The following is an 11,689-nucleotide window of genomic DNA, read 5'->3' as shown; positions in this document are numbered from 1 at the left end:
AAGGCGAATAATAAGAGTAAGTCGGTATGGTGATCAATCCATCCCGCACCCAAATCATTACCTTGTATACGGTTTAGCGAATCTCGAATTCTAACACTCGGTCATCCTCACAAGCATTGCAGAATTTCTCTTGTCCATGAACTGCGTTCGGAATAATCCATTGATTCTGCAAGCCAAACAAACATCTATCGTTCCTTCACAACTCTCAGGTTTTGCGTTACTCCTATAAAATTGTCTACCAATAAACGTCGTATCTTCCTCCAAGGTTTTTCCTTCAGCAAGAATCTGCTTGCTTCTTGGCAGGTCCTGGGGCCTATGGGTTATGGCCCATCTCATCACTTGTAGTCCTTGAACTTATCATCGGGCAATTGATCATTATTCCAACTTCCAACTTCCTAGTATTCTTAAAATCCATCCAATTGTATTGTTTCCCTTCCTTATATTTGTACAAGACTAAGACGCGATTACTCAAACTCATCATGGAGTTATAATCATTCCATAATACCAACATCATACCTCCTTTATATCCAATAGAAATTCATCTCTTCATCCTCGTGGAATATCCCACATACCAAGATAAAAACTTATACTTATGAAGTCCATACTCTACTTCGTGGAACATCTTTATCCTTTCCAGGGTCAAGCGTCCTTACAGGGGAATATTGGCCATCTCTGCATGGCACTTCTTCAACTGGGAAACGTGAAACACATCATGAACTCCTGACAGTCCTTCGGATGAGTCCAACTTGTTGGCCACTTCTCCCATACGCTCCAAAACTCGGTATGTCCTACAAATCTCGGGGCTAATTTTCCCTTAACTCCAAATCGTTTAACTCATCGCAGAGGGGGCACACGAAGACATGCTCTATCTCCAATTTCATAGACTACCTCCTTGCGTTTTTCTTTTTTGTCTGCATAACTCTTCTGCCTGGACTGAGCTACCTTCAGTCTATCTCGAATCAACTTAGCATTCTCTTCTGACTCCTTGATCACATTTGGTCCAACAACTGACGGTCTCCAACTTCATCCAACATACTCTTGGGGCATCACACATATCGAGACAAAACTCGTATTCATTTTGTCCGAAATCCACTTAGTGGAGTATCCTTATCTTTTCCAGGGGTCAACGGTTCTTACAGGGTACTACCACCCTTAAAATGAACAAATCTTCCATAGACCATATTTCTCATATCCTCAGAATGGCCAAAATTCTTCTTCATAGAGTAAAAACTCATAAAATCCATATCAGTACCAACGATGCTAACTTTATTCATTCTCAAGTGATTACAATCTCTCGCTTTTCCATTACTTGTCTCAACTCAATACCTCAATATAAAAGAAAATGTTCTCACTTCTACTACTCCATTTCTTTTGTTGCAAACTCAACTATCTAGCACAAGTTTCCTTCTCCTTGGGGCATTCTCTCGCAATGTGCCCTGCTCCATTACAACTAAAACGTATTACTTCTGACAAGTATCGAGGTTTCCTTTTTGGGCAATTGTTGAGGTAGTGCCCTGACTCCTTGCACCTGTAACAGGTGATATGACTCAGGTCCTTCCTGGAATCCCATCTGCTTCTCTTCCTGGACCTTTCCAGGCCAATCATGGCTTCTATTTCTTGTGGGTCATATTCTACTTCCTCTGTCGGGAATTATACTAGATCCCCATTCAAACAATTTTGGGAGATGTGTCCTTCTTCTCCACATGAATAGCAAGACTTAGTGCAGCGTTTACTCGGGTCTTCTTTAGGCGTGTCCTCCATCTCTTCCTTCATCACAGCTTCTTCTAAAATTTCCATGAGGGCTCCTTTCATTAGTTCTTTCTTCTGCTGGATGGTTCGTTGTTCCATGGGGTAAATGTGACACTGAGCAGGATAGTGGGTAGTCCCTTCACACAAGAAACAAGTAATGTGCCTAATTGGGCATTCTTCAATTGGGTGACTTCCTTCACAATTAGGGCATTCATCCTTGTGCTCTTTATGGTTGTGTCCTATTTCTCCACAAATCTTGCATGCACAAGGTTTCTTCATATCCTTTCCATAAGGCTTCAACTTCTGGGACACAAGCCGAGACTTTGGCAGAGTCAACTTAAATTCTTTCCAAGTGGTTACTCCTTGCCATCCATTGATGGTTTGGTACATCCTCCACCAAGTAGTAGCACCTCTTTCAAAGCACTGAAGAGCATGCTAGGTCATATCCTTTCCGACTATTGGGTTATTCTCCATGTGATCCTCCATGTTCTGAATCCATCGGTCTGTCTCCAACTGACTCATCGGTCCAGAAAATACAAGCTCATCTCCATTCATCCTCTATTGGGTCCATGTGGGTTTGGGGTAAGATAAGAGAGAGGGAGAGGGATACACACAATACAAACAAAAGTTTTGAAAAAAACAGATTTTATTTGTGGCCATCGGGAAAAAGATCAAACAAATGACAGATCACAAATGTCGCATCTAACGTAGGTATATAACAGGGTTTTGGTCTTCTAAAGGTTAATAAATCTTCAAGTCCGTCTAACTCTTCAAGTCTTGTTCATGCCTCCAATGGCTTCTTCCGATCATGCTTGTCTTTCTCAAGCTCTTTTGCCAGATCAACTCTGTTAACGGGAAGTCTCTCGTGACATCCTTTAATATTCTGGAGTTGCGTTCCAAACTTCTGGTTTCAACATCCTTCCCATGAACCATGGTCCTACTGTCCTTCAGTTCCTGATGAATCTCTGGTATCTCGAGGTTTTGCTCCTCCAGCTTGGCTACTTCAACTTCTTGGACCTAAGTTCTTCACGAAATGCTTCCTTGTCTAATACGGCTTCCTGGAGCTCCACCTTAAACTTCTTGATGTACTACTCCAGATCCTGGTGATACGCCGACTAAGGTTAAAACTTCATCTTACTGATAGGTGCTCCATCAGCCTTCTTCCATCCAATCCATTCTGAAGAAATGCATCCTTAACTCAGCACGGTGATAATAGCATGAGCGGGCGATAACATCATGGATAGCTGGGTTTTTGCTCTTGTCATTTCCATGAGCAATCTCTCCATAGTTGATATCTCCTGCCTTAGGGTTTTCCTTGACAGAACTTTAAGTTTTTAAATCTCCATGCTCTAGTCTTTCTCCGATACACCCTGATCTCGGGCATTGGCAACTTCCATAATCTGTCAAGTTCCATAAGGGTAGCCTTCCTAGGTCATACAAATCTAGGGATTCTTCAGAGCCTCCAATTCTCCTAGTCTTCAGAGTCTTCAACTGCTGTAGTTTCCATTATCATAATGTATGGTAAAATCCTCTTCATTCCGAATGGTCTTACTTGTCCGATATCTTGTACTTCTTGGAGTGGTCTCATCAGTCGAATCTTCGAGTGGTCAAAAGGGAAAGGGGTATAGTCTCGCTAAAAGAAAATTTGAATTAACTCCGAAGAGAAGAGAAATAAAAGATCTTTTGAAAATGAAGTTGTAGAGAAAATCTTTCCTATGGGCTTGCCAATATCTAGGGTCACGTCCTACAGTCAACATGTGCTCTAATACCATCTTGTAGCGACCCGACCTGAATGGATCAAGTCTCTGTGCTTAAGTGTCATCCCTGGATCGGTATGCTGACACACACAGTACTCGAGGATTTATAACAGAGGTAAATCACATGTAAAAGTAACGTAAATACTATTACCTCAATCCAAATAGCGGAAGTAACAAGATTGTGGATTCCCATCAACACCAACGGCAAAGTTGAGTGTGGAAGTCGTAACCCTAACGTATCACTTACTCGTCGTAAGATATCCTGCAACATGAGACGTTGCAGCCACAAAGGGTCAGTACATTGAATGTACTGGCAAATTCACACCATAGATAATGATGAACAATGGCTATCACTACATGCATATTTGGCTGGTGGAAAAGCTCTACGGTTATAAGGTTGTTGCGAAAAGCCAATTTTCCCTACTGCAAAGGAATACATTTTATTTAACTATCATGGTGGTTGTTGAACATTGAGAATGGTTGACAGCATTCTCAATCCCAATTAAGTAACATCATTAAACCCAACAAACTTAATTTAAAGTAACATGATGAGATTCACATGATAATCCAGGTACTAGACACTCAAGATGTCCATAACCGGGGACACGGCTAACCATGATTAGTTTATACACTCTGCAGAGGTTTGCGCACTTTTCCCCACAAGACTCGATCTCCTCCGTTGGATATCTCGCACTGCACGGTGTTTGAGAACGGATGACCGAGACATAGTCTTTCAAAAGTGCTAGCACCTTACGATCGGGTAGACCGTACCACCTACATCCCCTACATCTGCTAGTCTACCACTGTAAGAGTTCGCACGACTTAGTCAACTATGCTAGAGCCCATAATAGCTTGTGGCTGCACACGGAAGTTTCTAGCATGAATAATCTCATGATCCCTTTGAGCCTGGGTGGCGGTCCATAAAAAAAACAGGCAATCCTGGTCTACCCCGGTGCCTAGACAGGCAATCCGGGAATAACCAGGTACCTCAATCCACCCAGATGTGTGTTTAAGTTGCCACCTTAAGTAAACCAGTAATTAACAACCTCACATCTGTCATGAATACTATCAAAACCCAATCCACGTCTACTAGCATAGCATGGCACTATAAGCATAATGTAATAGTAACTCCCAAGGTTTGAATGCAGGGCAATAGGTTCCTACCTCATCAACTACTTCCCAATACCCACAATTTAATTAGATCCTAATCATGCAATGTTTGAGGTTTGATCTAATGCAATAAAAACTGGGTATGAAAGAGGTATGATCAAAGTGTGAACTTGCCTGCAATGTTGATGAAGATGATTCACACTCAAAAAGCTTGATAGCTCTACTCATCACACTCCGGTCAACCTATCGTAATCAAGCAGTAGTAACCACACATAAGCAATCACTCAAAAGATCAGAAAAATCGAAAAAGTCGAATCGGAAAACTTCAAAACCAAGCAAATAACTCTTGCAACATAAAACAATTTCTAACGGTACCAAAATTATGTGAATTTGGCCTTATCAGAAAGTTTAGGTCAAGAACTTCGATCTGCAAAAAGAATCAACTAAATCGGAGTTACGAAACTCAAGTTATGATCAAACGAAGTTTGAATTCAAATCTGATCTAATTCAAATTTTTAAAATTTTCAAAAACATGTTTAAGTTGTTTTACTGGATAGAGGAGATCATAACGAAGACGTGGGCGTTGGTTTCGTTGGATTTGGACAAACGAGCGAAAAGATGTGATCGTTTGAAGTACAGGGACTAAACTGTAAAAAAATCATCACAGATAAGTCCCTGGCCGGAAACAGAAAAAGAAAAAGACTAAATAACGAACGTTCGCTATCTAGTTCTAAACAGAGAACGTTCTCTAAATAGATCTAACTAAAAAAAACTAAACCGGTTTTTAAAAGGAAAAACTAAAAAAACCAACTTAGGGTTCGGCGGTTTTACCGGTTTGGCCGGCTCGGCGGTTTAGGCGGAGAAAACCGCCGGCGGGACGGCGAACAGCGGGCGGTGGGCGGCGGCTCTGGCGTGTCCGGCGACTGGGCTACGCGGCGCGGGCGGCGCTGCAGGCGGCTGGGCAAGGCGGCAGCGGCAGGAGGCGCAGGGCAGCGGTGCGGGCGGAGTAGTGGCGGCGGCGGGAGCTGCGGCGGCGTCGCGGCAGCTGCGGCGAGATGTGGCAGCGGCGAGGAGAGAGAAGGGAGAGGGGCGGCGGAGCTGTGGCCTTATAGGGGGGGGGGTCGGCCTCGGTGCGTGGAGAAGGGGGCAGGAGGAGGCCGAGGCGGGCACGGCGGCATACGGCGGCGGGAGTCCGCCCGAGCTCGGGGACGAGCGGGGCGCGACGCTAGGCCGGCTGGCGGGGCTTCGGCCCAGTTGGCTCGGCCTGGCGCGGGGAAAGTTTTTTTTAACATTTTCCAGAAAAATAAAATAAATAAAAACAAACTGAAATAAAAATATTATATAGGCATATAATATATCAAAATTTTCAGAAAAATATTTTCTACAACGTGAACACTTTTCTTGCATTAAATAAAATACACATAAATTCCAATGATTCAAACAGTGCTACTGGTCTATTAAAATCCAACAAAAACCATTTTAAAAATACCAAAATGATTTCAAATTAATTTTTCTCCAATTTTTTATTGTAGGGAATCATATTACCCTATTTTTCATGTATTTTATTTTTAGAGAAAAATAATTTGAATAAAACTCAAATAACTCCAAATTGAAAATAAATTCAAAAAGGACTTTGAATTTGATCCTTTTAACTTCCAACTCATATTTCATATATTTTGAAAAAGTCATTTTATCTTCTCTCATGAAAATCATTGAGTTGCTTGAAGTTTATGAGTTTAAAATATTTTCAAACGAAATTCAAATATTTTCAACAACCCTTTTCATTTAATTTAAATGGAAGAAGTCATGTCATCTTCTCTCTAGGGTTTTGCATTTGAAAAGAATATGAATTCATGGAGATCAAAATACAAAATGAAAGTTTGGGAAAGTCCTTTTATTCCCTCTCATTTAACTTTCAAAAGTTTCGAATTTCACTCACTTTCAGTCAATCAATCAAACAGTCAATCAAATCTATCTATTTAATATAACATTCCAAAATTTAGAATTTTGGGATGTTACACTGACTGGGCAGACTGCCTGGATGACAGGCGGTCCACTGGTGGCTTTGAAGTATTTTTTGGTCCCAATTTAATTTCATGGAGTGCAAAAAAACGGGCAATTGTCTCTCGGTCCAGTACAGAGGCAGAATACAAAGCATTGGCAAATGCAACAGCTGAGATCATATGGGTGCAATCAATGATGAAGGAACTTAGTGTAAAAAGTACTCAAGCTCCATGTTTATGGTGTGATAATCTGGGTGCCACATACTTATCTGCCAATCCAGTGTTTCATGCCAGGACTAAACATATCAAAATTGATTTTCACTTTATCAGACAACGAGTGGCTCAGAAGAAACTTGACATACGTTTTGTGCATTCCAAGGACCAGATAGCAGATGGATTCACAAAGCCTCTTCCCACACGAAGCTTTGAAGATTTCAAACATAATCTCAACTTGATGAAGTTGTGATTAAGGAAGGATGTTAAACATAGTTCTGTAGCGTGTCAGTACCGTGTCAGGGTTACATTACTTGCGCATATACATTAGATAGTTAGGAAAGACATTTATCTTAACCATAGTCCTTATCTCTATCTCTTTCTTCTTTCTCAAGATTGTAATCCCAACTACTGTATGCGCTATTTAGGGAGGTGCGCCCCTGGCCTATATAACACATAACAGCGCTCCCACGATGGGTAAGACGTTTTCGCCTATTCGCACACCTGCCAGCTATCCTTGCTTCTACTCCATGTGTACCAAGTTTGGTTCCCAGCGACCAAGTATTGTGATATAGAGAGAGTAGTATTTACTAGCAGGGACGACTCCACTAGACTGTTATACTAAGAAGACTAGGCCCGTAAGGGTTCCATTTTTCTGGTTTTTTGGATTTTTTATGGCGTCTTGGTAAACTGACGCGTGTAATCCTGAATTGTCACATCGATGTGAAGCTGTGTTTGACACGTTCTATTTTGATGTGGCGAACGCTGCTTTCCTGGGCTTCGATCGTGTGACACGTACGAGGCACCAGCGCCACGTTTCAGTTTTTTTATGTCTGTCGGTTCAGCTGGTGGTTACAGATATTTCGTGATCTACCCTTCCATCGATCCCCTCGAAGGATCTGGTCAAATCCCATGCGACTGTTTCACCGCCCTCCGCCCGTATAAAATGCCTCCGGGACGTGGGCATCTCAAAGACCTCGGTCACCGTCTAGATCAGGCCCCTACCCCTGCCTTGCTTCATCCTCGTGTTCTCTTTCCGGCGCGCCCTTCCCCCATCTCCTCTTCGCGGGGGTTATCAGCGACGGCTTTCGGGGACGCACGCCGAAGCCGCGGCGGATCGAGAAGGAGCTCGCCCTCATGCGGACGGCGGGGCGCCGACGGCCTGATGATGGGCAGGCCGAGCGTGAACGCGCCCGGTGGCCGGCTGTGGGGGTTGTGATTGTACTTGGCCGTAGGAGATCAGGTACGCTGCCCCACACTCGTGCTATCTTTCATGTTCTTTCGTTCCCTCTTGCCACCGTGCTGCTCCGTTGCGGTCGCGGCAGTGCCCGCCGTTTTCCCCGACCTTCGCATGGTTGTGACGTTTTCCCGTGACCCGTCTACACTGGGCCACCGGCCTGTGCTATGCTGCTTGCTACTCACATAGCCTTGCAGCTGCAGAGCTGGGTTGCTTCCCCGTCTTGCTCCTGTATTCTAGACTTGAGGGCCTTCGTAACTTATTTTCTTATCAATTTATCTCTTAATTTGTTAAACTGAAGTCTTAGGCCTTCTTTGGTTTAGAGGAATTTTGTAGGATTTTCATAGGATAGGATTTTTATAGGAAAAATTTCTTCAGAGCTCTTTAGTTTGTAGGAATGAAATCCTATTTCTATGGAGGAATTCTTTCTATCCTTCACATTACATAGAAAAATAAACATTAGGCTAGACTTAATGAAAAAAATCCTATGGTATGAATCAAAGGGCATCTCCTGTTCTATTCCTATGCATAGGATTTGAGATGCATGTCATTTCATTTTCTATGACTTTTTTATTCCTATGATTTTTCAATCCTATGAATCCTATGAACCAAAGGAGGCCTTAAAATTTTGCACCTGAAAACACTTATGAACAGTTCAGCAAAAGCATTCTAATTGATGAAAATAAAAGCCGCTTTACTATTTCTAAAAGAGATCTTGATCTGGGATGAAAAGAAATCAATTTAGAGTTATTTATTTGTAGGTAAGTATACTGATGCATGGTGCTATGATGATAGGATAAAAATAAATAACTTTTCTATTTCCATGCTTGAGCCCTATTTCAATTTCAGGTGTCCAACTATTAATTTTTCATGAGGAGATGCACCTAATTTCAGGACTACATGTCAGTTATTCAGGTAATATAACTATCTAAAAAGAGGGGCTTGGTTGCTGGCCTCCCATCAGGTTATGGCCCTCCACCGTATCCATCTTACTTTGCCGCTGATTAACATTTTAAAGTTGCATCCCACTGCAATGTGTTCATTTCTATAAAAGTTTGTGGTAGGAGAATAAAAGGGGACAAGATCACCTCATAGTGCTCTCTAACACGAAGATCCCAACGTATAGGAGGGCCTATCGCGAACGAGGAGGAGGTGGCGGCAGAATCAGCACCGGCGACAATGACGGTGCATGTGATGTGCTTGGCGTGGTGGCAGTCCCCGGCAAAGTGGTGCTAGACTTGGAGCATGCATGTGTAGGTTAAAATGTGGCAGCAACCTGGTTATCTTACACGATATTTGAAAGTGTTTACTGTCCATGACCCAACATTTTTGGTGAGTTCAGTTTTACTAATTTATTCTATGTAAATTCTCTGTTCTTATCATTTTTTTTGCGGGTGAAATTCTCTGTTCTTATCAAGTTGGAGTTGAGGAAGTGAGCTTCTGGGACAGGAGGAAGTAAGCTTCTGGGACAGGTTAGCATGCACGAATGCCCAAACTGTCAGTACTTATCTTGCATCATCATATTAATTAATCTCATTGAGCTTTAATATTCCTTTTATCATATGTATTATCTTGGTGCAAGCAGGCGCGAAATGACTAATGCAAGGCAACCGTGACATGATTTGTGCTGTAAGATTGATGGACCAGCTATTTTGAGCAACCTTGGAGAAAGGCATCCAAATTCATGGATACTTAGTCCTTCGACCAATGTTCCAAATGATCATGTCAGTTTGCGGGTTTCGAAAGAGGAAGATCATGAAAATTGGCATTATTTGTGCTGCTTCTTTTTCTGAATTATCCGCATCACAATCACTTGAGTGTACTGTTTTTGCAGTTTTCAAACCATCCATTGTTGACACCTACAGGAATCAATATTAATGTTTTTTATTTTAAAAGTGAATTTTACAATAAATGAACAAAGGAGCAAGGGACCATATAGGCTGGCCTCCACGGTTCTCTCTTTTTTTTGAAAAGGGGTCTCTTCGGCCTTTACATCAGAACGATGCATACGGTCATCTTATTAACCAAAAAAGGTAAAAGTATCAATAAGGTTCCACAGTCTCCAGTTAAACAAAAAGGCAAAAATAGAAATGCAGCTCACACAGAGCTACAGACGGCTAGATATATAAACTAGCCAAAAAAGATGCCACAACCGGCACTAATTGCCTATTTAATTACATGACCGTCATTCAAACCGGTTGAAAATATCCTGAGCGACCATCTCTCAACGGATAAATCCAGTAATTAAATGCTCCCTGGCCTTCATCGGAGTGAGTAGCAACCACGAACGGATCAGTGCCGTAGCTCGGAAAATAACCTGCAAAAAATGAATCCGTGATGTTCTCTTAAAAACCAAATCATTTCTGCAATTCCAGATAGTTCATAACAAAGCGCAAACTCCAACCCAAATATGTCTTGCGAGAACAGGCTTAACCCCATTAAATCATGTCTCAAATAAAGTATTGACAGAAGTCGCTGGAGTAAGATTAAAAGCAATATGGATCGTAGCCAAAGAACTTTAGCCAACGGGCAATCAAAGAATAAATGCTTAATCATCTCATCCAAATCACAAAAACTACATCTAGTAGGTCCTATCCAATTGCGTTTAATCAAATTGTCCTTTGTTAAAATAATTTGTTTATAGACAAACCACATAAACGCTTTTATTTTTAAAGGCACCTTGACAGCCCAAACAAACTTGGAAGATGGAATAGCAGTCGAATAAATAACATCAATATACATTGATTTAACTGTAAATACTTCAGAACTAGTCAACTTCCAATACAATATACCGGGTTGATGAGAAAATTGAACCTCCATCAGTCTCCTAACTAGATGAAGCCATTCTTTCCAACAATTGCCCGCTAGCGACCGTTGAAACTGAATATTAAGGAGGAAAGATTGGAATACCGTTGCCACGAACACATCACGTCATTGAGCAATCCAATATAAAGACGGATATTAAATGGCTAAAGGTGATTCATCAAGCCAAGTATCCTCCCAGAAACGGGTATTTGTACCGTTTCAATAACAAATCTCGTCCTATTGAATATAGATTGTTTGACTTCCTATTGAATATAGATTGTTTGACTTTCACTAGTCCTTTCCAGAAAGGCGAGTCAGTTGGTCTGACTACGACCTGGGATAATGTTTTAGTTTGGAGGTACTTGTTGTGGAGGATCTGCGCTCACATGGCCTCAGTCCCGGAGGACAGCTTCCACAACCACTTACTAAGAAGACATCTGTTCTTGACTTCAAGATTTTCAATACCAGGACCCCCTTGATTTTTCGATCTACATATGATGTCCCATTTAGCAAGCCGGTATTTTTTTTAAGTTCATCACCCTGTCAAAAAAAGCGCGAATGATAGAAGTCCAGTCGTTTCCTAACATCAACTGGGACCTCAAAGAAAGATAAGAGAAACATAAGCATACTCGTGAGCACCGAATTAATCAATATCAACCGGCCTCCGTATGACATGAGCTTACCCTTTCAACAACTCAGTTTTTTCTCAAATTGATCCTCGATGCACTTCCATTCTCTACTTGTTAGCCTACGATGGTGAATCGGGATACCAAGATAAGAGAGGGGTAAACTCCCCAACTCGCACCCAAACAACT

At 41.8% G+C, this 11,689-nt stretch overlaps 1 long non-coding RNA gene across 1 annotated transcript; it reads left to right on the top strand.

The window, feature by feature from the left end:
* The first annotated feature begins 7,822 nt into the window (after positions 1 to 7,822).
* On the top strand, positions 7,823 to 9,790 carry LOC147956792 (uncharacterized). Its single transcript, XR_015610005.1, has 3 exons — positions 7,823 to 8,075; positions 8,919 to 9,541; positions 9,655 to 9,790. It is a non-coding gene; the product is annotated as an uncharacterized LOC147956792 (long non-coding RNA).
* Positions 9,791 to 11,689: the final 1,899 nt, after the last annotated feature.

Source organism: Triticum urartu, chromosome 7A (assembly GCF_056163025.1).
Source record: "Triticum urartu cultivar PI428250 chromosome 7A, HENAU_Tu73, whole genome shotgun sequence".
In the NCBI taxonomy this organism is placed as follows: domain Eukaryota; kingdom Viridiplantae; phylum Streptophyta; class Magnoliopsida; order Poales; family Poaceae; genus Triticum; species Triticum urartu.
This window is presented reverse-complemented; position numbering and strand designations above follow the sequence as displayed.